The sequence below is a fragment of the Panicum virgatum genome, chromosome 8K (genome assembly GCF_016808335.1).
Source record: "Panicum virgatum strain AP13 chromosome 8K, P.virgatum_v5, whole genome shotgun sequence".
NCBI classification, from domain to species: domain Eukaryota; kingdom Viridiplantae; phylum Streptophyta; class Magnoliopsida; order Poales; family Poaceae; genus Panicum; species Panicum virgatum.
This window is the reverse complement of record NC_053143.1, coordinates 41,959,672-41,987,394: the sequence shown is the minus strand read 5'-3', so window position 1 is coordinate 41,987,394 and position 27,723 is coordinate 41,959,672. Positions and strand designations below refer to the sequence as shown.

Sequence of the window (27,723 nt, the reverse complement as noted above, 5' to 3'; positions counted from 1 at the left end):
TCACTGCTGCCCCGTGGGCCGTCACCTGTGGATGGCATTGAGGGGAGCACTTTTTCTCAAGTGCAGGTTCTGGAAAATTTACCGGAGCCCCAAGAGACATACAAAAGCTACCACAAAAATTTCAAGAATTAAAGACTAAACAAGAATTTATTTGAATTTAAACAGTTATAAGCACATTTAGAATTATTAAGGAAAAACATTGAGGTTTCATGAAAAGTTTCTTCAACAAATATGTAGATCTACTTATGAGGATTACTACAAAATGTGATTTGTCATTTTATGATTTGTTTACAATTTTCAACATATTTTACAAAACTCTTAGCATTTTCTGCATTTTACTAAATTCAAAAATCTAAAAACAGAAATATGGGCCGATGGGGTAATGGGCCGGCTGGGGGTTTGTGGCCCAGTGGGCCGAGGCGCACGGGGCCAGCAGGCGGCGCGCATGTGGGCCGCGGTAGGCCGGGAATGCGCGGGCCAGGATGTGGTCCGGCCCGGGATGGGGCAAGCTGGGGCAAGGCAGAGACGGGTTGGGGCACGACGGTGTGCATCATTGCCGGCGGTTGGCGCGCAATGGCGCCGCCGGCGGGAGGAGCGGCCGGAGGAAAGCAAACCGGAGGAGGAGGGGGAGCCGAGGGGGTACGGGGTGGCTCACCAGCGAGGAGTGAAGGCGAGCAGTGGCACCGGCGTAAGCGGTAGATGGCAGTGATGGTGCGGAGCAGTGCGACGTCACAGTGGCGAGGCTGAGGTGGGGAGCACCAGAAGCAGTGGAGTCATCGAGGGTCAGACGTGACGCAGTGGAGCTCCGGTGGCGCGGCGGCACGGATGGCGACTTCGACGATACAGAGGAGCACAGCGGAACACGCGTGCGCAACGCGGTCGGAACACACACGGCATGGAGTGGAACGCGCGCTGGGAGGCAGATCTCGGCGCGGTGTGTGTGCGTGGGGCGCGGCAGTGTGCGGTGTGGGGAGGGACGTGCACATACGGCGAGGAATTCATGAGGCGGCGCGCGACGTGGACGGGAGCATGACGTGGCGCGGTCGGAGCACAACACGGCAGCGCGGCTTGCGGCGCGGTGGTCGGCGTCCGCGATTAGCGCGGCGCGACAAGGAGGTTGGTGCGTGGGCGTGGCGCACGAAGAGGAAGCGGGGTGGCGCGATGAGAATGCGGGGTGGAGGAAAGGAGGGCTGCCTGAGGGAGAGTAGGTCAGGGGGCAACAGCGGGCGGGCGCAGCGTGGCCCGCGACGGCAGGAGGAGGGGGCAGTTGGGAGTGGTTGGATGTGCAGGATGAGGGAGCGCGTGGTGTGTTGTGCGTCAACACGCGAGGTGGAGTGAGGCGCGAGGAGGGGAGAGGCGACGAGGATGGCTATGGCTGACAGATGGGCTCGGGGCATCGGTTTTATATTTTTTCTGAATTTACAAAGTGGAGATTTCAAACCAAAATTTGAATGCTTATACGTTGTTCAAAAATTTTGGAAAAATATGCATTGGAAATGTCTTTCAGAGGAGAACACGTTTAAAAACATGTGTTACTTGAAAATTTATACAATTTAAAATATGACATTTCAAAAATGGTTAAAATTTGAAATTTATGGATTTATTTGAGATACTTAAACTTATGATAAGATTTTGGAACTTTGCCCAAAATTCTTATTTTACCAAAAGTTTCCCTGTAAGTTTTCTTGAGGTAAACTTATATTGGAAATTTGGGAGTTTCTTCACAAAGCCTTATTTTGAATGAAATTCACCAAAATTTAAAATTTTGGAAAACCAGTGTGACTAAGTTCTAGGGCAAGAATTTGAGATTTGTCCAAGAAGAAATGTTGTAAAGAATTTTTAAACCTACAACTTTTAGTTTGGCAAAATTTGAAATTCAGTTCAAATTTTCCAAGTTATTTTATTCTCAAGACTTGCATTCAAACATAACCTTGAATTATCTTGTTTTTCCAAAAAATAGACAAACTTTCTGGTTGCTAGGGTTGGCTTCAAAGACAACTTTTGAATGTTACATGCAGGGCTTGACTTGAATTTGACCCAAATTCAAAATTTTTAGGATTATGGTATTGAATTATGCACTAATGCACACATTTAGCTTTAACAATAGTGATTAGTGACACGGAGTGTCACAGTTGCCCTACGCATTGGATGACGCTACATTTTGCGTCTCATGGCTTGGTTGCTCCCGCAGCCAAACTATGTTCTTGTACAGTGGCCCAAGACACTCTATCTCGGCCATGAAAAAGAAATTGATGACGGCTATGTACAGGACAAAGTCGGCGGACAAAGTCGGCGACCTCTCCAAGTTCATTCTTGACGAAGTCATCCATAGGAGAGGCAAGTTCCACGACTAAAACGTCGGCGACAGGACGTCAAACCGACTGTAGACCTCTTCGGGAGCGGGAATGTCCAGGCTTAGGTCATTATTAGAAAAAGCCAGACAACTGTATGTGACATTATTCATATTTTTTTGTGTAAATGTCAGAACAGTTTAACATGTGTACATGTGCATATGTACTAATGTAACTTTTCTTTTGCGATCATATAAATATAAATGAAAAATATAGACGCAATTTATGTTTGGCAATACTGTTTACAAGTTGTTTCAAAAGAAAAAATATTTATATAATTTTCTGAATTATTTGAATTTTCCCTGGAATTTTTTAAAATTTCTAAAATTTTGGCGGGAAAGTTTCCCGCCTCTAGAATTCCATTTCCAGAGGCCTCTGGAGATCAAACGTGACTAAAAATTTCTGTAGAGGCTTCCCAGCCGCCTCTATAGAGCATTTCTGTAGTAGTGCCAGTATGTGAATAAGGTGATAATGCATAAATACAGACGTACATATACACTCATGGTAGAAGCATGCTACATCAGATACTCCATCATTACTTACTAACATGTGATATTTTACTACTTGATTTATATGAACAAGAGACCCACGGGAACTACAATATACATGTGAACCTTGCATCTTCAGGTATTGTAATTAGTTGTGACCCGGAAGGTGGCCATGTATTTTGGTTCGGACTCGGTTCCTGCATATAGGTTTGTGCCTCTAGCTGTGGCAATTCACGAGTTTGGGTTCCACTGTGGCTGTGGGTTTGGGTCCGGTTGTAGCATGGGCTGCGAGTGCGGATTTGGGTCTGGTTGCGGTAAGGGCTGCGGCTATGGGATTGGTCTTGGCTGCGGGTTTGGGTCTAGTTGTGGCACGGGAAGTGGCTGTGGGTTTGGGTTTGGTTGTGGCATAGGTTGCGGTTGAGGGTTTGGGTCCGGTTGTGGCTGTGGGTTTGGATTTGGTTGCGGTAGGGGCAGTCCCGCCTGTGGGTTTGGATTTGGTATTGGCACGGGCCCTGGTTGTGGGTTTGGGTTTGGTATTGGCACGGGTCCTGGCTGTGGGTTTGGGTTTGGTTGTGGCATAGGTTGTGGTTGAGGGTTTGGGTCCGGTTGTGGCTGTGGGTTTGGATTTGGTATTGGCATGGGCCCTGGTTGTGGGTTTGGGTTTGGTATTGGCACGGGTCCTGGCTGTGGGTTCAGGTCTGGTTGTGGCACGGGCTGTGGTTGGGGGTTTGGATCCGGTTGTGGCAAGGGTTGTGGCTGTGGGTTTGGGTCCGGTTGTGGTATAGGCTCTGGCTGTGGGTCCGGCCCTGGTTGTGGGTTTGGATCTGGTTGTGGCACTGGCTGTGGCTGTGGGTTCGGGTCTGGTTGTGGCATAGGCTATGGCTGCGGGTTTGGATCCTGTCGTGGCATGGGCCGTGGCCGTGGGTTTGGCCTTGGCTGATGTGGTCGTAGGTTTGGACCTGGTCGAGGTTGAGGGTTTGGCTGCTGTTGCGACTCCACACCTAGAAGAAGCAGAGCCAGTAGGAGCAGCTGAAAGAAGGGCGAGCGGAGGCGCCTCACCATGGCTTCAGTGCGTCGAGCTTGAAATGTTTGAGTGGCCGGTCGTCGTTCGTGGCTACCTTGACACAGTTCTTGGGTGCCAAGCCGACTGGGTAGAGCATTGATATTTATAGGCGCAGTCAGCCAATGAGCGATGGATCTCTGTGATTTGTGCGTTGTGACGGTTTGTGACACCAGATATTTCGATCGATCTGGTTAGCATGAGTGTTGCTCGTGCTAATGAATAAACGTCTACTTGTCTTAGACGATAGAATAGAGTACACTGTTTAAAATGCAAAAAAAAAGAGTGCACTGTTTAGGCCTCACACTTCGCTAGGTAATCGATCTACCAGTACCGGTTTATTTTCCATTTGGCGACTAAAATGATGTGCGTTCGACATACGTGCAAAATGCTCAAGTGCGGTCTGGAAAATCAAATATGAAATAATGGAGCTCAATTTACGTACGTCCACCTCATGAAGCCAGATTCAAAGAGAATTTGCTTGTAAGGAGAAACAAAAGAAAAAAGCCGCAAATAAAGGAAGCTCACTAAGTTAAGGGCCTCTTTGGAACATAGGATTTCCAAAACACAGAAATAGGAAAAAACATAGGATTGAAGTTGCGTAGTTGTTGGAATCCTGCAGGAATTTAAAACACAGATGCACCGTAGGAAAAACACAGGAATTGGAGGAGAGAGATAGAATCAAAGAAATTTTTCCATGAGGTTGGACCTCATGCTAGGAATCCTTCAAAATTCCTATGGAACAAGCCATTCCATAGGAATTTTATAGGAATTCAAGGTCCAATCCTTTGTTTCAAAGGGCTCCATAGGAATTTTTCCTATAGGATTCAAATCCTTCGAAATTCCTTGACCATTCCTTTGTTACAAAGGGGGCGTAAGGGCCCCTTTAGAATGGAGGAAAAATTCTTATTTCCTGTGAAATTCCTGTAAATTGAATTGATTCGTGTAAAATTCCTACGTGATTCCTGTGAAATTCCTGTGTTCCAAATGAGTCCTGAAACTTTGACCACTAAACATGAAGCTTTGAACACTTGCAAAAAATTGTGAGCTTTATTTTACAGAAATGTTTTTAGTAAATACCAGTGTTAAAAAAAACAATTCCACGTATTCAACATAATCATCTTTCCAGATTTTTTTTACTTGAACAGAAAGGGCACGCTGCGACTGATTATATATATTAGAAAAAAAATCAAAAGAGTTTACAAAGTGCATCAAGAAACATGAAAATGCAAGAAAAAAGAAATAGAAGATTACAGAGTTATTTTTTTGGGAAACATCTTGATTTCGCTCTTTTCATAAATGGTGTTCGAAATTTCGACAGCTAAGCCTCTGAAAAGCTGAAATGAGTATTAGTTGTCGAAATCACCTAGGCTTGATCGCGCACTTTCTAACACACTCAAGAACGAACTAAGTACATAGTATAATTTTTGAATGACTGACGAAATTAAATATATCTTCAGCTTTACCGCCCCACTTGCTAGCAGTTAAATAGCTAACGTCCAGTAGTGCATGCGTGCTTGTTTCAATCATGGCTGTAATTTTCACATCTTTAGCTGGATAGGCATGTTTACAAATTCCACTACACGCACATCTGATTAATTTAAAGTACTTCTTGCCTAATGACCAAACTGGCTAGCAAATTCGTCACGCCGATTGGACCCGATCGATCGAGCTGCTTTCTGAGCGTGCACGCGAGGTCGCGAGCTAGAAAGTAATGGGACGTACAGCTAGCTTTCTTAACGCAAGTTAACGTACTCGACCTATCAGGATTAACTATGGTAACACCCCTGACAAATCACAGTGGGGATTCGGGTTCATATTTCTTGCTGGCCATTACAAAAGCAACGGCATGTAGTTTCGAAACGAACTCTAGCACTATGGATCGTGGCAATGAGATGTTGACGTTGTATTCCATTTTTTTTGAAAGAACTACGCGGGGGGGGGGGGGGGGGGGGGGGGGGGGGAGAAATCCCCACCTGGAAATTTCATTCAAAAAAGGCACGAAAGGTGCCCAAGAAAAGGTTTAGGTAGAGTTACAAAGACGTAAGAAATAGCACCACCGGTGTAGCGCCTCCTTGTCCAAGGATTTAGAATAACGATGAGACCAAACATCTAAATCGTCACAAACAGTGGAGATTATACGGCGACGATTGAAAACTTCATCATGGAATGTGAAGCCATTCCTAGCATCCCAAATACGCCACAAGATGGTGAGCAGAACATCTGGCCAGACAAGTTGTGGAGCTTCAGGCGGCATCGACATACACCATAGACTGTGTAACGAACATGGCCCCATTAGGCCATCTTCTTGTGATTTTGGTGATCGAATGACAATGCAATCAATGTGACTAACAAGTTTGTGAGATCATATTTGTAGGATTTCTAGGTCCCATGGATGAAGTCCAAACCATATACGAGATGTCTAATGCGCCGTAGAGATGTGTCTAATTCACCGTCAAGACGCCAAAACATAGTGAAAAAGCAGAGTTAGAATATATTTGAGGCGTCCAAATGACCGCAGCGACAAGTTGGACAAGTGCAAGAAGGAAACAGGGCACCGGTTAAACCGACGGGGTGCATCGATTAAACCGATGACCATGCACCGGTTAAACCGGAAGCTTAATACCAGGGTAATATACTGAGCATTTGGAATTCAAGGAAACAAACTCAGTAGCACCAGTTAAACTGATAGTGCCAAAACAAGGCATCGGTGCATTCATCGGGGCATTGTCCAGAGAGCATGTCGCGAAGCAAGGAGCCAAGTCTTCAGCACCGGTTAAACCGATGGTGCACCGGAGCAAGGCGTCGGTGCAATGACATCAGCGATGCAAAAGCTGAGACGGAGTTCACGTAGCACCGGTTAAACCGACACCCAGGCATCGGTTTAACTGATGGCAGCCACGTCAGCAACAGGCGCATGTCAGGGCTCAATGGCTACCTGCAGGTCTAGAGTGACCAGTTAAACTGATACCCTAAGCACCGGTTTAATAGATGCTCTACGCAGAAAATGGACAACGGCTACAAACGGCTAGTTCGACTTGGTGGCCTATATATATGCCTTTCCACGGCCATTTTGGTGTTGCTGGAGTTCAAAGAGACCCCATACACATTGAAGAACACCTCCAAGCCACCCAAGTGCTTAGTGATCAAATTCTTAGGCTTAGCACAAGCTTTGTGAGTGTTAGTACTAGGATTAGCTCTTGAGAGAGTGTGAGAGCAAGGTGTTGTGCCTTGTGAGCTGGTTCTTGAGTGAACCAACATGTATCTTGGTGCGCCGGCCATCCTTGGAGTCTTGGCGGCTCGCCGGCACGTCAACGACCCTCCGGCTTGGTGTGGAGCGGCGTCGACGACTTTGTGCGGAGGACGTGGAGACCCCCATCCTTCGTGGAGAAGCTCCTTAGTGGAAAGCGGGGCCAAGATGACCGCGGTGACATGGCAAGTCTTGGTGGCAAGTCAAGAAGAGTCCCGGAAGAGACTTGGTGGCCGAGAAGCGATACTCTTGATTGAGTGCTTCAAAAACGTGGAGTAGGGGTGGCTTAGTGCCTAACCGAACCACAGGATAAATCCTCGTGTCGAGAGTTTGCTTTCTCTCATCCCTATTTAAGCTTCCGCATTTATTTCTTGCAACTTGTGTGCCTTTACTTTCTTAGAGTAGCATCAATCTAGGATTGGCAGGTTGCAAACCACTTTTGGGATGAGGATTTCACACTAGATGAACCGTAGTTGCACATTTAAATAGCATGTTTTAGCTTATATTTTGTGCAAACTAGTTGGAGCCTTGGGTTAAGGTTTTAAGTTGTCTAATTCACCCCCCCCTTAGGCTACGAGCGCCCGATTCCTTTCAGACTGTCAGTCGTAGACGAGGTAATCCCCACCAGCCGAAGAGCTGTCCAAAGTTCAGCGCTGCTTGCACAACCAAAGAACAGATGGTGACGAGTTTCTATGCATGAGCCGCACCTTTGGCACTTGTCATCATCCAGGATACTTTTGTGAAACAGATTTGAACGAGTGCTTAGCCGGTCTTTAAAAAGCAACCACGAGAAGATCTTTACTTTGTTGGGAACCTTTGTACGCAAAACATTAATGCTATTCTGGTCTTGCATACCAGTGTATGTCAAAAGCTTGTACGCATCACGGACATTAAACTTTGCACTCGTCGAGACAAGAAGCCGTTGGTCAGGGGCATTCATGGTGAGATGAACCTGCGCAAGAGCAAACAACTAGCTGTGTAGCTCACTGCGTACAGCCGTAGTGAGCCTAGGACGCAGATGCAAATCAAACCAATTTTGGAAAACATATTGAACTGAAATATCCGGCCTTAAAGTGTATTCCATTAGAACTCTCTCTATAGACTCGCTCTCTAGCCGAGCGAGCTCTTGCCCCCGCCGGTGACCACCCCGGTCCCGGCGGCCACCAGCCCCACTGCCGGCAACTACTACAGCCCTGGTGGTCCTCCGCCCTCCCTACTGACTGCCTTTCCGCCCCAGCATCCAGATCTACGCCCCGTCGCCCACTCGCGTCCTTCGCGATGTCGGATCCACCCCCTTCGCCCCGTCAGGATGGTAGTCACTCTGGTGCCAGATGTACGCCAAATCCACACTGACAGCTCAACCCTAGAGCTACCCCCTTCTGCCCCTCCCCCGGAGCCGGTCCCTCTCGCCTGGTGGAGGAATCTCCGGAGGGGATCTACTTCAGCCTCCCGTCCAATTCGGAGGTGGACAAAGAGGAGGATCTCCACTGGCTCCCCCCGTGCTCCTCACCAAAGGGGAAAGGTGTCGCGTCTGACGGTCGTCGCAGACCCCCCTCTCCTGTACGCGGGGCGGGCGGCTTCATGGCCGACGCTCGCCGGTCGCATCCTGACTCTGGCACCACAGCTTGGTCACGCAATGATTCCTCTGGTGGATGAGGATGGATTCCGCAGGGTCGTCAACAAGCGTCGGGCGCGGGAGGAGGCACACATCCTTCATCACCCGCATGTCCGCCGGCTAGTCCCCGCTGATTTGGTGGGAAGATGCTTCAATTGCCTCGCGTTCGACCACGTCGCCTCCCGCTGCACCCAGCCGTTATGGTGTCTCCGCTGTGAAGAAATCGGGCACGTTACCAAGAACTACAAGCGCCCTCATCTCCCGGGACCGCCATGCGGTCGTGGTCGCCCACCAGGAGGCACTACTACAAAAACGATTTGTAGGAACACCCTAATTTTTTTCTCGGGGCGGGTCAAAATTGGACTCGTTGCTACAAATGGAGTGAGATTACTGTAGCAACCGACCCACCCACCTAGCCCTAAAAATGCAGCTTTAGGGGCGGGTCACCCCTCACCCGCCCCTAAAAATTGTCTCATTTTTAGGAGCGGGTGAGCCAGTTTTAGCGGCGGGTCACCCCCTCACCCGCCCTTACAAAAAAATTTCAAATTTATTCCAGAAATTCATTTAATTCAAAAAATAGCAAAACACATACAAAAGTAAAATTTTTACCATAAGCCTATTGTGATCTATAGAACTAGAAAAAATATTAAAAGCATATTTTAGTGTATATAGTGATTATGAGTGTGGAAACCACAAAGTAAGCTTTAGGTTGTATGCGAGAGTAGAGTGAGTGAGTTATACATTATGCTTTCACACTCTTAACCATTATAGACGGTGAAATATAGTTTTCATATTTTTATTAATTTCTACATATCACAGTAGGCTTATGGAATATAGTTTTCACACTCTTAACCATTATAGACGGTGAAATATAGTTTTCACACTCTTAACCATTATAGACGGTGAAACAAAATTTTAGAATTAAAAAAATCATTTGTAGGGGCGAGTGGGGACGTCACCCACTCCTAAAAATTATTTATAGGGGTGGGTGGGGGCGTCACCCGCCCCTAAAAATAGACAGCCTATTCGGAGTGTGCTGAAAGGAACAAGGAGGCAACTACGTGGAGAGGTCTCTCCATTTAGCGTTAAGTGGAGAGCCCCCTTTCCATTTTTATGCAGCCAAATTAGATGGAAATGGAAAATAATTCCACCTGCCCTCCCGCATGACGCACAGGCCTGTTTCGCGTCAAAAAAAAAAAACTTACCTTCCTCCCGCACGTCTCTACTGCTGCTGCTACGCTAACCATATAATAAGCTAACATAAAACTACGGATCTGCTGCTACTTTCTGCAGTATTAATATTGTAACGTTGACTATATAATAAGCTAACATAAAACTACAGATCTGCTGCTACTTTCTGCAGTGTTAATATTGTACCCATGACGACAACATTCCCAGGCATAAATCAAGATAAAAATAAAAATAACTAACAATAGAATGCACAACATCATAGAGATAAAAAGCATCAATTTTGGGGGCCGTGAGCAACAGATCCATGTACAAATCCTTCTAAAACCATCATAAAAAGTTTCTTACATATTCAACTAATGTGATGCAGATTTAGGGAAAAATAACTAGAGCATCATTATAAGCTATGTACATGCTGTTAGCTTCTTCAATATACTACAATTTCTAGCATGAGATAAAATTGCTTATTATTTCAGTCCTTTCAAGTTGCCCACTCGTACATTGCAAAGACCTGTATTAAGAAAAGAACATCTTACTTTGTTTCTCATGTAAACTATAGAAATGTTATTACTTTCTCATTCACACAGATAGTTCCAGTTACTTCTCATGTCCAATAAAATAGTGAGAAAGTTACTTCCTATTATATGTGAATCAGAGATAAGTTACATTCTAATCATATAAATAGTACTAAGTTACTTCCTCTGTGCACCAATATTTTGAGAAAGTTACTTCCTTTGTTATGCAAAACTAGGATCAAGTTACTTTATTTCACATATGAAGTATTGATAAATTACTTTCTTTCTAATTCACGCAAATAATGACAAGTTACTTCCTATTATGTGCAAATCAGAGATAAGTTATTACTTTCTAATTTCACATAAACAGGGCCAAGTTAGTTCTTCTATTCACCAAAATACTGACAAAATTACTTCCTTTATTATGCAAAAATAGAGTCAAGTTACATTATTTCACGTGTGAACTATTGATAAGTGACTTTCTAATTCATATAAATAGTGCCAAGTTACTTTCTTTATTCATCAAAATACTGGGAAAGTTATTTGTATTTACAATCTACTGCAATACAAAAAGATAACATCCACACCAAGTTCATTCCCATTACATCACCCAAAAACAAAACAAAAAAAAAAGGTAACAGAGGTGTGGCCTAATCTCTAGTTATTTTTATGCATGTAAATAAGAAGCGATTGTGTTTGTGGTGTGGTAGGTCAACTTGCTGATGATCTGAATTCCAGACCAAAGCTGAACCCAACTGTTTATAATTAGATACAACAGCTAGACACAAACAGGATTTATAGCAGTTCGAGACAACTTTTTGGCACAAGTTTCGCGCTGAAAATCAGGGGCAAGCTACTACCTACCTCATCTAAATCAATGATAAGTTATTATTTTAGAGAAACTCTAGAAAATTCAGAGCACCATAGTTATTGTGAATAAAAAAAGTATCTAACTAGCATAAATTAACAATTGGGACAATAGTAATAAGTTTAGCCTACCATATAATGGTAAACTACAAAAATGAAAAACATTAGAGCTCAGTGCGCGGAACAACCACACTTTGATTGATATCACGATATTGTTTTGAGAAAAAAAAATCCATTAAGTACAACCAGATATGTAGTTCACTGAATTCATTGCATTATAGATGGAAGAAGGATTTATAGCAGCAGCATTGTGCAGCAGAAAATATTATTCTAAGCATTAAAAAAGATAATGCATAGCATGTGTGATTGGGAGAATCAGGACCTGATCGATATATGCCAGTTCTTATATTGTCAATAGAAGGAAAAACCAATACTACAGGCACTGATCCTGGCTTTGGTGCACCTGCAAAAATAAAAAAAGAGTAACATAAAAAAGTTAGCTATTTTTCCACAAAGGTTACTTCTTATATTGACTCAAAAGACTTGTCGATCCCCAATGAACCTTGAGGTTTACTCCTCAAATGCTATATTGTTCCAACCAGTAGCAAGATGTACTTTACTTGCAGGTTAACAAATTTAATAAGCTATTTTTTAAAATAAATATAATTAACATGCCATGTAAAATGTGAAAACTGGATTAAAAAATTAGTAATAAGTTACTTCCTGTAGCATGCTATAACTTGAAGAAGTTACTTCCTCTAAGATATAATTTAATGGTAAGTTACTTTGTTCATATGGGAATTTCTTTAAAATATCAAAAGTTACATTCTACATGTACTAGATAATGGGATTGGTTACTTTCTACCTTATATAAAACAATAAAGTTACTTCGATGAGATGCAAAACTGAAACAATTAAAAATTAAAAAATATACTATTCATAGAGAGATGTAGAGATGCACACAAACAAGATTAGCGTGAGAAATGCTGGATTGAAAGGAGATCTTCAAACCCACCAGCGCCTACCTTATTTTCTCCGGCTTAGGAGGTGGATCTGTGCCTAGAACCCAGTACCACATCGGCACATGGAGCAACCCTTTGATCCCTTCCCCTTAATTCAAGCAATGCAATCATTATCGATCCATGATTCTACATAATCTACCAGAATTTTTTTTAAAAAAAGGCAAAATCATGTGCAAACAAGCACCTCGATCCACAGAACCCCCGGAAAGAACCTACATATTCTTTGAACTTGCTAGCTGTATCCCAACAACCTAAAAGAATACTTGAAGAATATCTAGCTGTAAAGAAAAACCAATAACCTACCATCAGTAATATCTATGAACTGTCACATTTAAAAAGTACGCACAGCATATGTGATTGAGGTAAACCTAATGGAGATATACCAGTTCCCGGATTGTGTCAATACAAATACAAGGAACACCAACACTATATGCAGTGACCCTTCCTTTGCTTTGCCTGGAAAAACTGAGGAACATGAGAAAGTTAGTTATTCTCCTATAAAGGTTGCTTCCTATATTGATCAAAAAGATCTGTCGGTCCCTAATGAAAATATGAGGTTTACAATATTGTTCAAACTAGTAGCAAAAAGGTACTTTTACAAACAGTTTAAGAAATTTTATACTCTACTTAAACATAACTAACTTCTTATGTAAAATATGAAAATTGCAGTTAAAAAATCAGCAACGAGTTCCTTCCTGTAGCATGCCATAACCAAAAGAAGTTACTTCCTCCATGACATAATTTAATAGTAAGTTACTTTATTCATATGGTAATTTCTCTAAAAATTAAAAAAGTTACGTCCTATATATAAGATAATGGAATGAGTTACTTTCTACTTATTATGTAAGTCAATGATAAGTTACTTCAATATAACACCTTGATCTGCGGAAAACCCCTCACTACTACAAAACAGGCCTTTGTTCCTGGCCATTTGTCCCGGCAGCCTTTGGGCCCGGGACAATAGGTGGCTTTTGTCCCGGGTCCAACGGCTAGCCGGGCCAGCGGGGGGGACGGGGGCCTTTTGTCCCGGTTGGAGACACCAACCAGGACAAAAGGCCTTGCGCCCCTTATCCCCTTCCCTCTCCCCCCGCCCGAGCCATTCAGCTCACTTGTTTTCTTGCTGTTCTTGGCTCGGGATAGAGGAGTTCTTGCTCATTTCTTCACCACATTTGTGAAGATCTTTGATTCCCCGTCCATCCATCTGCTCTAAAGGTTTGGGGCTTGTTTTTCTCTTCTTCCTTGGCTTGTATAGCTCATTTCATACTTTAGAAATAGAGAAAATGTGTAGCTAGCTCATTTCTTGGACATTTAGCTAGCTAGATTGCATATGTAGGTGTAATTTTCTTTTAGATTTAGATGAGTATATGGATAGTAGAAATTTTTAGAATGAGTGTAGATACTTCATGTGATGTACTTGTATATATGACCATATTGTGGATAGTTGATTTTTTTATTCGTGAATGAATTAATGAAATGAGTATATTATAGAATTTTTTGTATTATGAATGGATTATTTTGACACTCTAGTGATGTATTTAATCAGGCTCACATTGAAACCATCTAGAAGCTAAAAAAATCTTTATTTCGAAACAAGTATACGTCGTTAATCTCCATCCAACGGTGATGGCACTACCTTTCAGGGATACACGATGCGCTATAAGGACGTCGCAAATCGGTTGGTCGCATCACCAGCACTTCCGATTGATAAGAAGACAGCATTTGACGCAGTCAGCATGCCGTTGTTGTACTGAGAGCATATGAACGAGCATGCTGCCTGTGCCAAGTGCTGTGCCTATTAATCGTAAATGTTGGTGCTGCGACTAGCCGATTGGTGACATCCTTGTACCGCACCGTGTCCCCCCGAAAGGCAGTGTCATCACCGCAGGGTTGAGGTTACTGACATATACATTTTCATAAATAAAGGTTTATTTTTCTTCTAGAGGGTTTCTGGATATTGAAAAGAGTGTACTCCTGGAACTGAAGGGTGTCAAAGTAATTAGAAGTTATAGAGATTTCTTTCAATTAATTAGAGATTTCTTGAGGATTAATGATACATTTCGTCTTTTTTATATAATTTCATTGTTATTTGCAAGAGTTATTAATCTGATCATTGTAATTGTAATAGTAAATAATTTTTGCTTTGTAATGGTAAGAATTTATAATTTTGTGGAAAATAAAGGTATTTTTCAGTAAAATATGGCTTCAGCAGCTGGAGGGAGTGGCGCCGGTGGGGGTGATCGTTGTCCTTCTGGAGAGAAGGGCACAACTCGAGTAGGTCGTCGGTCCAAAAAACCTAGTGCTTTTCATAGGGCAGTGCTCCGTTATTGCGGCGTTACGGTTCGTCACCACCAAACTCGGAGGTTTCAGCTCCGCCATCTTATTCTGCGCCAGCAAGAAATCCGTTAGAACATTCTGCGTTCCAACGCAAGGACGGTTGAAAACCTATGTGTTGTTGACCGAATTTTTAAATTTCATGTATAGTACTCCTTTGTTAAGTTCTGTAATGGATTAAGTACCCCTTTTAATTAATCAAGATGTATGATGGATATAGCATATCTTTTAATTATTCATGTTATGTTACATTTAGTTTAATTTAGGTTTGATATATTTTATTTATTCGATACGTGTAAAGAATTCAAATCGATTTATTTAAAATGCAGATGGACCGGCAATGGATGTACAATGCTGACCGACGTTCGAAAGAATTCATTGATGGCCTGCATTATTTTTTGTCTGTGGCTGAGGCAAACAAGCAGAATGGTTTTATGTGCTGCCCGTGTGTTCATTGGAACAATAACAAGGATTACTCATCTTCAAGAATCCTACACAGCCACATTTTCGCAAATGGTTTCATGAAAAAGTATGTTTGTTGGACGAAGCACGGAGAACAGGGGGTTACCATGGAAGACAATGAAGAAGAAGATTTTGACGACCACTTTCCCGGGAATGCTGGAATCGGTGCATCCGATGACGATATTCCCATGGAAGAGCCCGAAGTAGATGTAGCAGAAAATGATCCCAGCGACGATCTGGGGCAAGCATTGCACAATGTGCAGGCAGACTGTGAGAGTGAAACGGAGAGGTTGAAGTTCCAGAAGTTGTTAGAGGACCACCATAAGTTGTTGTACCCAGATTGTCAAAATGGATTTAAGAAACTTGGCACCACCTTGGAGTTGCTGCAATGGAAGGCGACAAATGGTGTATCCGACAAGGGATTTGGTGAATTACTCAAACTTGTTAAAAAAATACTTCCTAAGGACAATGAATTGCCTGCCACAACGTATGAAGCCAAACAACTTGTTTGCCCTTTGGGACTGGAAGTGCAAAAGATACATGCATGCCCCAACGACTGCATCCTCTACCGAGGCGAGTACGAGAATTTGGATGCATGTCCCGTATGCAGTGCATTGCGTTACAAGATTAGAAAAGATGATCCTGGAGATGTCGAGGGGGAGCCTCCCCGGAAGAGAGTTCCTGCGAAGGTCATGTGGTATTTGCCTATAATACCACGTTTGAAGCGTCTGTTTAGAAATAAAGATAATGCTAAGTTGATGCGATGGCACAAAGAGGAACGCAAGAAAGACTCGATGTTGAGACACCCCGCTGATGGGTCGCAGTGGAGAAAAATAGATAGAACGTACCCTAAATTTGATTTGGATGCGAGAAACATAAGGTTCGGTTTTAGTACGGATGGCATGAATCCTTTTGGTGAGATGAGCAGTGGTCATAGCACTTGGCCTGTGACTCTTTGTCTGTACAATCTTCCACCATGACTCTGCATGAAACGAAAGTTCATCATGATGCCATTGCTTATCCCGGGTCCAAAGCAGCCCGGAAATGACATTGATGTGTACCTAAGACCATTGGTCGAAGAACTCTTATTGCTCTGGGGCGATGAAGGTGTACGGATGTGGGATGAATACAAACAGGAAAACTTCAACCTACGAGCATTGCTGTTCGTAACGATCAATGACTGGCCTGCTCTTAGTAACTTGTCAGGACATTCGAACAAGGGATACAAAGCATGCACACACTGTTTAGATGATACCGATAATATATGGTTGACTCACTGTAAGAAGGTTGTATACATGGGTCATCGTCGGTTTCTTCCCATCAGGCATGCGGTACGAAAGAAGGGCAAGCATTTCAAAGGCCAAGCGGACCACCGAACAAAACCGATGCACCGTAGTGGTAAAGACGTCTTCAACATGGTAAAAGATCTAGAAGTTGTTTTTGGAAAGGGATCTGGTAGCCAACCTATTCCGAACGAAAACGGAATGGTGCCCATGTGGAAGAAGAAATCTATATTTTGGGAGCTACCATATTGGGAAGTCTTAGATGTTCGTCATGCAATTGATGTGATGCACCTCACGAAGAATTTTTGTGTCAACCTGATAGCATTCTTGGGAGTGTACGGAAAGACAAAAGATACAGTAGAAGCACGTCAAGAATTGCAACGTATGGAAGAACGAGATGCCTTACATCCACAACAGCGAGATAATGGACGACAATACTTAAGTCCTGCCAGCTATACTCTTAGCAAGGAAGAGAAAGAAACCATGTTTGACTGCTTGAGCAGTATAAAGGTTCCATCTGGATACTCATCCAATATAAAAGGAATCTTAAATTTGGCAGAGAAGAAATTTACAAATCTCAAGTCCCATGACTGCCATGTGCTTATGACCGAACTTCTTCCGGTTGTGCTGCGGGGGATTCTGCCTGATAACGTCCGGTTAACCATCGTGAAGATATGTGCCTTCCTCAACGCAGTTTCTCAGAAGATAATTGACCCGGAGAATTTGATAAAGCTGCAAAACGATGTGGTGCAATGTCTTGTTGGCTTTGAGCTGATATTTCCACCATCTTTCTTCAACATCATGACACATCTTCTAGTGCACCTTGTCAAAGAGATTGATATTCTCGGACCAGTATTTCTACACAACATGTTCCCATTCGAAAGGTTCATGGGGGTACTCAAGAAATGTGTTCGTAATAGAGCTCATCCAGAAGGAAGCATCGCCAGTGCCTACGGAACTGAGGAGATCATTGACTTTTGTGTTGACTTTATTGATGACCTTAAACCGATTGGAGTCCCTGAATTGCGATATGAGGGGAGACTAACTGGAAAGGGTACATTAGGAAAGAAATCTTATGTCTGCACAGATGATTTCTCATTCAAGAAAGCGCATTATACGGTTCTTCAACAATCATCCTTGGTTGACCCATATATCGAGGAACACAAGAAAATTCTGCTCTCCAATTTCCCGGAAAAGTCTGAGGCATGGATTACACGTGAGCACATGAACACTTTCTGCAGCTGGTTGCGGAAGCATCTAATGCATAACATGGATATAAGTGAACAACTGTTCTTATTGGCTAGGGGACCATCTTGGAATATCTTAACATACCAAGGGTACGAGATAAATGGAAACACATTTTATACGATAGCCCAAGATAAAAAGAGTACCAACCAAAACAGCGGTGTTCGTATGGATGCCACGGACAATAATGGAAAAAAAGACACATATTACGGCTACATTGAAGAGATATGGGAGCTGGATTACGGTCCCAATTTCAAGGTGACTCTATTTCGTTGCCAATGGGTTAAGCTATCTGGAGGAGGGGTAACAAAAGATGAGTATGGGATGACAATAGTTGATCTCAACAATCTTGGGTATAGAGACGAGCCATTTGTCCTAGCCCAGGATGTCGCTCAGGTTTTCTACATTAAGGACATGTCCAGCAAGCCAAAGAAGGGGATCAACAAGCAAAAGGATGAGCCTAAGCGACACATAGTTCTATCAGGAAAGAGAAACATCGTTGGAGTGGAGGACAAGACAGACTTTTCAGAAGAATATAATAATTTTGTTGCCATTCCACCTTTCGAAGTAAATGCTGATCCATGCATCCTGCTAGCCAATGATGATGCTCCATACTTGCGCCGTGATCATAATCAAGGGACATTTGTGAAGAGAAAGTCTGTTACCGCTAATCCTTCATGTACTTGAATCATTTTATATTATTGTATAAAAACATAATCGCAATTCGAATACTTTTATTATATATGTACTGTACAATTATACTTTATGTGTTATTTATATTATTTTATATATTTTTCACTTAATTACTAGACTCAATTATAATTTTCATTCAATAATGGATTACTCAACTAATTTTATTTATTTCATGAAATTACATTCACATTAACACACTATACTCTCTCACTAACACACACAATCTCACTAACACACACTATCTCTCAAACTCACACACTACTCATTAATATCATGAAATTGCTTAATTTTATCTAAAATTCACTCTTTAAACGTTAATATCGTGATAGAATCCACTTTCTATCGAAAAGCAACAGTTTGAAAAAAAATTTCACCTAATATATTTTTGCATGGTCAAAATAACAAATATGATTTCAAAAAAGTTAGATATTTCATTGACCCAATCACTTGAATGAAAATTAATTATTTTTGTTGCGTGTATCAAGTTTATATAGAGATAAGAAATTTTGTTCCATAATTTTTGGAATCATAATTTTATTAACTGAATTAACAAATGAAAGCCAATTTTAAAAGAGAAGTAAAAAGAAACAAAAACAAACATAACATTAGGCGGGAACGAGGGAAAACAGGCCCCTTTTGTCCCGGGTGGTAGATCCACCCGGGACTAAAGGTGGGCCGCGGGCTGGGAATTTTCCCGGCCCGCCCAAAAACCCCTTTTGTCCCGGGTGAAGCCACGACCCGGGACAAAAGGTCCTTTTGTCCCGGGTGGTGGTTTCACCCGGGACAAAAGGGGGGGCCTTTTGTCCCGGGTGAAGCCACCACCCGGGACAAAATGACCTTTTGTCCCGGGTCGTGGCTTCACCCGGGACAAAAGGCCCCCCCTATATTTCCTTCCTCCTTCGCCCTTCTCCTAACACTTTTTCTCATCTACTGCGCCCGTCCTTCTCCCCCCACCGCGCGAGCCGAGCACCGCCGCCATCGACGTCGCCGCCGCCCAGAGCCCCGACCTCACGCCGCCGCCCAGAGCCACCGCCGCCACCGTCCTGCTCCCCCCACCGCGTGAGCCGAGCACCACCGCCATCGACGTCGCCGCCGCCCAGAGCCCCGACCTCACGCGTGCCGCCGCCCAGAGCCACCGCCGCCGCCGTAACGCCCTCGCCACCATCCCCTGCTCGCCGTCGACAGTATTTAAGCTTCAACAGTATTTCAGTTGTCTTAGGCTAATTCTTTTTCGCAAGAATCTTTAAGAAAAGCTAACAAAATGCTCCTGACAGCACGATGTTCTTTGATTGGTTGTTAGCAAAAGCATGACACATGGGACACATTGTAAAGATTAGCTGAGTGTGTCCATCAGTTCTTATTTCTCTTATGTTAGATTGGTCTCCCAGCATCCTCTACTGCTACTGAGGCTACCTTTGGGAAAGTGATCTAGAGCAAACTTTCTGAACACATAGTAGGGGATCTTGCTGCAACTCTAATGAATTCTAGGTTGATTAATAAAATTTAGGTTAGTTTTCTTTGCTTGTTGGCAAATAGATCTTGCTATTAATTCTGAGTTTGTCTCTGTTAGAAATGCGATAGAAGTGTGTTCAATCAGGGCACATTAAATTTCAGAGGCTTTCAGTTTGGATTTATATGCATATATCACTGTCATTATTTAGAAACGGATGTTCAATCAATGCCTTCTGATACAAAATTCGCCAGTGAATAGTAGATGCACATGTTTTGTCACAGTGATAAGTGAGAAACAGCCTCTTCTTTGTAGCTAATCGTTAGATCATAAAGCCCACGCCGCGTACCCAAAGGTAGAGCTCGATCTCATCCCCTCCAACACAGAAAAATTATGATCTGCATGAGAGAAAAATTATTGATAAGTAATTGACATGAATCTATGAATTTACTATAATAACAATATTCAGGGTCCAACTTAATTGACGTAAATTGCTGACTTCGATTTACTAGAAAGAAAACTCTTGGCAAGTAAGTAACATGGATCCATAAATTTTCTATAACATTTACTAATAAAAAAACTTTTAGTTTCGTGCTACTTAGACCTAAGTCCATAAAATCAACCACAACAAAAGAACCTGATGAAATCGGCACAATTCAAAGAAAGTAGCAAATTATATGGTTAATTTAGCATTGTACACAATCAATGAAGGATCAATGAAGGTCTAGAAAATAGATGGAATCATACTGGAGAAAGGCCGAATCCCACTGCATTTGACACCGACGTTTCATCTCCTAAAAGATCGTCCTACTACGAGAGTCCCCTCAACACCTTCTCCATTCCATTGAACCCCAGAACCTCTCGCTACGTTGGGAAGCTCCTGCCTCTGTATATATAGTTCCCCAATGTTCTTTAATTTTTAGTTCTCAGAGTGTGTCGAGTGTTTGCAGCACTGAGATCGACATCGTCGACCAATTATGGCTCATTTTCAGTAGCTAGGAAGCTACACTCATGTAACTTTGGGACATGCTCATAATTTGAAATCATAATTTAGAGTTCATGTTATTTAGAGTGAAATCATAATTTGTTGTTAAGAGTGAAATCATAATTTGTTGTGTAAATAAAGGTATATTTACAAATTTTTAAATGTATGTATGTATGTATGTATGTATGTGTAAAGTGAGTTTAAATTTATTTTAAATATTTCATGTATATTTCTTGAATTACTTAGTGAAATATTTCTCGACCTCATCCATCGATCGGTACTTAGTGAAATTATCGATAGAATATTTCAAGTTCATTTCTTGAATTACTTAGAGAATATTACTCGACCTCGTCCATCGATCGGTACTTAGTCAAATGCTCGCAAATATGTGGATTATTTAGATAATTTTTTAAGGGTTTTATTTGTATTCATATTTTAGTTACGATGGACCCGCGACACACAGACGCGGAAGACGAACAGTTCTTGTTGAATATGATTGGTGAAGGTCAAGGAGATGTCGCTGAACAAGCTGATGATGGCAGCAATACCGACATATATTTGAATATGTCCGGTGATGGAATTGAGGCACCATCTATTCAGGATGATGCTGCTGCTGAACAAAGTGCTAATGTACATATCACAACTATAATTATTTGTAGTGACAATCATATTTTCATCTGAATCTATATGAATACTATGAATGTTTTTTTATAGCCGTCTGGATCATCGTCGCAGCAGAAAAAGACGAAGCGAGGCCCAACAAAAAAACTGGAAGGGCGGTTCATTATAACGGAAGTTGGTCCAGATGGCGAACCGATCGCTCCAGAAGCTGGCGCCAAAAAATTCATAAGACAATCCGGATGTATTGTCAAGGACCACATCCCGATCAGCTTCAAGCTCTGGAAAGCTTCCAATCCAAGCGAGGAACGGGATGCGATACCCGAAAGAGAAAAAGAATGGTGCTGGCGGGAGCTTAAGAAAAACTTCACGGTTCCAGCTGAATCCGAAGAGATATGCAAGCACTGGACCCTGAGTAAGATGGCCGAACAGCTGCGATCATTCAAGAAAATTTTGAAGAAGAAATATATCAAGACCGGGACCACACCCGTATTTACCGGCGAGCTCGAAAAGCTCAGGGGTCACTGGGATGCATTTGTAGAATACAAGTCTTCAGAGCTTGGGCTTCAGAAGGTGCAGAAGGCCAAAGACAACGCCTCGAAGAAAGTGTACCATCACACTCTAGGCCAAGGAGGCTACAAGCTTGCAGTACCCAAATGGGAGAAGATGGAGCAGGATCTGCTTGACAAAGGCATCCAACCTGCGACCATGAACTGGCCTGAAAGGTCAAGGACCTGGTTTTATGGTCACGGGGGAAGCTTGGACCCATTGACTGGTGACTGCGTCTATGGGCCAAACATCCAGCGAGCAGCCCAGAGACTACAGGAGGCCATACAAGCAGCGGCCGAGGGAACATTCAAGCCGGATAGAGAGAGGGACGAGCTGACTTACGCCCTTGGGAATCCAGAGCATCCGGGCCGCACAAGAGGCAAAGGCGTGGTTCCGTGGAAGTATGGGTTCAGGGATTACATTGAGTCATATAGAAGCCGGCAAAGAAGAAAGAATGATGAGCGGGAGCACTTGCGAAGGCTAGAAGAACGGCTCATGTCACACGATCAAAGACTGGAGGAAGAGGTTCAACGCCAAGTGGCCGTAGCAATGAGCCAGCAACAGCAAGCGCAAACGTTGCCTCCAGAGCCTAGTGTCGCAGCCGATCACCTGTCTCAGCGGAAAAGCAGCTGCGCTTCCACAGACGTCGCCGCCGCCGAGCCCACGGGGATCCAGGCCGCAGTTGAAGCGTCGGCCCCGCAGCGATTTCCAGTGGATGAGATCACCCACCGGACACCTTGTGACCTGCAGACTGCCGTTAAGAACTTAATGTTCACTGTTGCGTACGGTACCGCCATGCCAACCGAACCAGGCGACGTGTACCACGGGCAGCAAATTCCGCCTAGATACACAAGAGTTGGGAGACGCTCGAGCTTGATATTCCTGGAGGCGATGGGGAGAGGACACTAGCAGAAGCCATTCATGGCTACATCCTATGGGATAAGCGCTACATTGTCCTAAAGTCGGATGATCAAACACCAAGACCGGCATCTCAGCATGCCTCTCCAAGACCGGCATCTCCGCAAAACTCCCCAAGGGCAGCACTGTCTCGGCAAGGTTCACCGGCACATTCTCCATCACCATCATCTCATGCGCCGATGAACACTCAAGCGTCACCGTCGCCTCCATGGTCACCCCCTCCGCCGCCGGCAAAGAAGCAGAAACGGCCGCCGGCAAAGAAGGTAGCTGCACCGGCTAAGGAGCCTCCAAAGAAGAAGGAAAAGAAGAAGAAAACCAAGGAGGCTCCTATTAAACCCTGGGACATGAGCCTTGAAGAATGCGATCGGATAACTCAAGAAAGAGTTAAAGAGCACTTCAAGCCGAAGCCGAAGCCGGAGCCCGAGAAAGTGATAAATCCGATAGATTTGAAATTTTTTAAGGGAATGTGCGAAGCAAATAAGAGAAAATTCATTCCGAGAGACCCCCCTTCAGACTACGAACGCACAATTATCAAAACTACTGAGAAAAAGAAGAGACAATCAAAGTCGTCGTCGTCCGACGTTCCACAGCTCGGAGCCCAAAAGAAACAATCAATAGAGCCTCTCGTAGTGGGACAGACGACGCAAGAACAAGACTTTGTTACATTTTTGAAAGAATCAAACTTGACGGCCGCTCAGATTGCAGGGGGAGAAGATATTCCAAAGGCCGATGTGGTCGTCAAATGGACGTTTGAGATCGGCAAAACTCTTGTACCCCCCGAAGTAGTGTCTGTGCTTCCAACGCAAATGTATAAGCTGCACCAGCACTACATGCGTGCGATGGCCGATTGCATCTTCATGCAGGGCGCAAAGATTAAAGATGACGATTTCTTACGGGGGGAGGCCATTCTATGGATAAACTGGGAAGAAATTTACCAACTATTCCATCAGGAGGCCCTCGACATCTCTATGGTCGCCTTGTGGGTTCTGTAAGTATTTTACTCTCCTTACGTATTGTTTTGCATGATCTCAACATACTGATCTCTTGATTTATTCGGTATCATGTAGAATGGAGATACATACTTGCAGAAGAAAGGGATACTCTCACCTCGGCTTCATCGACCCAATTACTTGTAATTGGAGGCTTCTACGCGACAATACCGATGAGATATTCCAAATGTTGTTCAAGTACATAAGCGTTTATCACAACAAGCAAATGATATTGTTTCCTTACAACTTTGCGTGAGTGATTCCTTCCGTCTAACTCTTTCTATTCTGTAATCGAATTGTTTAAACCTTAACTACCAAGAACTGCCTCCGTATAATCTTGTAGTGAACACTGGGTCCTAATTGTCATAATTCCCGAGAAGAGCCTACTCGTGGTTATGGACTCATTGAGGAGACCTCCAGAACAATACGAAAATCTTCTTAACATGATGAAAAAGTAAATCTACCACTACTCCGTCGGTGACCGATAATTTGAATCACTTTGTTACTTGACTATAATTGTTCTAATCATGCACAGGGTTTGGAAAGAATTCGCTAAAAATCATCCAGGCAAATTTGACAAGGAATTGAAGATCAAGACAGATTTTCCGGTACGCGCTTGGATGATTCGTTGCACGATTCATTAGTTTTATTATATATTCATGTAAATACCTGATAATTTCTTCTCTCTTAAAGTGTATGAGGCAGAAACCAGGCACTGTATTGTGTGCATACTATGTATGCGAGAACATCCATGGTCTGGTAGGTCCTCCAAAGGGCTGGACAGATTGGGAGGAGGAAGTAAGTAAAAAATTTGTTAATATTTGAACTCGTATTTTAATTAGTCGAAATTAATTATCCCCTTTTTCCATAGGTCGGGGAGATGCGCGATAAACTCATACCGGAGGAAAAGATTATGGCGATTCAAGAACAATTCTCCGGATTTATTGTTGAGTAAGTCCTCGATCCAAAAGGCGAATTCTACTACGATGGAATATCTAATATTGACAATCACAGCAAATATGACAATATACGCGTATATATGTAATTAAGAACGAATATAACTATGTAAATATATATGTGTGTCTATGTATTAAATTTCTATTTATGAGTATGTATGTATGTATTAAATTTCCAAAAGCCGAATTCTACTATGTAATTAAGAACGAATATACCTATGCAAATATGATGGAGTATGTATGTATTATATATATAAGCACTCCAATAATATATATGTGTATATATATATTTATATAATATTGGTCCTAGACATTTTCATATGTAAAGGAATTCACATGTATAGATATGTGTATACATATATATATATAAGTGAATTAATTTATATATGAAAACTATCTAGGACAAATATTATATAAGTAACTATATATATATATGTATATATTAGTGGAGATCATACACACTGAATTCCAATACATAAGTTTAATTGAAATGCAAAAGTATAATTGAAATAGAAAAAGAATTGAGAAAAGAAAAACATGAAAAAAAGAGACCTTTTGTCCCGGTTGGTAACACCAACCGGGACAAAAGGGTGCGCCAGCCACGTGGGCGCTGGCTGCACCTTTTGTCCCGGTTGGTGTTACCAACCGGGACAAAAAGTCCTCTTTTGTCCCGGTTGCCACACCCGGGACAAAAGGGCACCCCTTTTGTCCCGGACAGGCGTTCCCGGTTGGGAAACCGGGACAACAGCGGTTTCCTAACCGGGACAAATCAACGTTTTTGTAGTAGTGCCTGGAAGTACAGTTGAAAATCAATGAACCTACATGTTCTTTGGACTTGCTAGCCCTATCCCAACATCGACACTGCCTATATGCTCGAGAGCAGTGTTGCTAACTGCGATGTGTTAAGATGAACACTAGAATACTATATAGTCTGCAAAATCCAAAAAACTCTTGGGCTTGTTGTAGCAGCAGGTTTTCGCTATCATGTGCTATTAGGTTTTGCCCACTGAGTATCCTACAAATTAGCCTGAAATTCATGTTTAAAACAAATATTAACAATGACAGAAGCAACTTTGTTACATCTTATTCTATTTCAAAAGGGGGGTTAAGCATAGAGCAGAACCCCATCCATGGCACAAAAACGGCTCACAGCAAATTAAATAGTCGAAACCAAATTGTTTCAAACATGTGTTGGTAAGAAATATACGTAGACATGCACCAAAACCTTCACGGAAATGCCAATCTACCCATGCCAATATGTCAGATCGATGAAATGTTGATCTACTTCAATACAAAGAGATAAGCCAGGGATGCATGAAGGTTGGTGGTGGTGGGGGGGGGGGGGGGTTGAGGAATCTTCGCATACCTCGATCCGTGGCCTCATCGTCGCCCATTGCTAGAATCGTTGGCACATCGTCGAAGGGTCGAGTTGAAGGCGGCACTCCCCTTCGGTCAAGGGCGGGTTGAATTGAACCTGCAGCACCTCTTCCACCCCGGTCGGAGTAGCCTGTAGCGCGGAGCAGCACCTCCAAATGCAGCAAGCCGCCTCACAACGCCAACTCTGGTGACCTTCACCTCCTCGCTTCCACATGTGACTCCGGCCACCTCTGCATCAACCAACCACTGTGCGTCACCTTCCCGCTGTCGACACGACGCCTCCGCCTCCACCGGGACTCCGTCTCCTACCCGCCGCTCGGCGCCTCCTGCCCCAACCACTGCCAAGCCACGCCTAGATCTGGCGAGCACAAATCCACCCGGCCGCCCCCACCCCACCACGAGCTGCCTCCACCTCCGCCCCACTGGTCGTCGGACACGTCGCCTTCGCTGGACCCTGCTGCGTGAACCGCCTGGCCTCCAACATTCCACTCCCCTTGCCTCTGCCTTGACCCACTGCGCGTCGCTAAGATCCAGCGAGAGAACGGGATTGGGGATGGGAAAAGTGGAGGACCGGTTTGTCTCAGTGATTCGCTAGATTCAAAAATAGATTGGAACCGTTGCCCTCACACCCGCTAGTTTTTTTTGTCTCCATCCAATTAGATACGGACGGCAATGGAGAGGCTCTCGTGATAAGGTTAAGTGGAGAGGCCTCTCCCTGTAGCTTTTCCGAAGGAACAAAGGGCAGACGGCGGTGGGCGGACGGTTCGGCCCTGGTGGGCGGACGGTCCGCCAGTTAAAGAAAGAGGTTGTCCAGATTCTTTGGAGTTTCTAGTGGGCATCGAAAGTTGAACAGCGGACCGTCTGCCAGCTAAACGTTTGTACGTCTGAAGTTACATGCAGATAGTTCGGATGTCCGAACGTCTTTATAGGCGGATGGTCCGCTCAGGTGGAGCGAACGGTCCGCCACCGAACAAAAACTGGTAAAGGGCGGGCGGATGGTCCGCCGGCGTGAATTTGTAGGGGCGGGTGACAGGGTCAACCGCCCCTAGAAATGGAGCTGAGGATCTGCGTGATGGACAAACATGCAAGACCATTGGTTGAATCTAGTGATCGAGGATCGACGGGCCCACCCACCCACCGCATCCATCTTCCCTCATCCTTATCTCTTCCCTCGTCCCATCTCTCCCCACCTCTCTCTCTCTCTCCCCCGTCATCCCCTCCCCTTCCATTCTCTCTCGCTCCCTAGCCTCCGTCGCGGCGGGGCACACGGCCGCGGGGCGTCGGGACAGCTCGCGGCATCGCAGTCGGCGTGCAGGCCGACCAGCTCATCCTCGTCGTCGTCCATGTTGTCTAGCCTGGCCTCCTCGTGCTCCATGGCTCGGCTGCAGTGGGGCGCGTGCACGGCGGCCGCAGGTCCCAATGGCGGCACGGCGCGTGGCGCGGCGGGGCACACGACCACGGGTGTCGGGGCAACTCGCGGCGTTGCGGTCGGCGCGCAGGCCGACTAGCTC

General features: G+C 44.0%; 1 long non-coding RNA gene across 1 annotated transcript; it reads right to left on the bottom strand.

The window, feature by feature from the left end:
- Positions 1 to 10,253: 10,253 nt before the first annotated feature.
- On the bottom strand, positions 10,254 to 26,584 carry LOC120644728. Its single transcript, XR_005663929.1, has 4 exons — positions 26,202 to 26,584; positions 12,360 to 12,821; positions 11,717 to 11,797; positions 10,254 to 10,463 (listed from the first exon to the last, which is right to left on the bottom strand). It is a non-coding gene; the product is annotated as an uncharacterized LOC120644728 (long non-coding RNA).
- Positions 26,585 to 27,723: the final 1,139 nt, after the last annotated feature.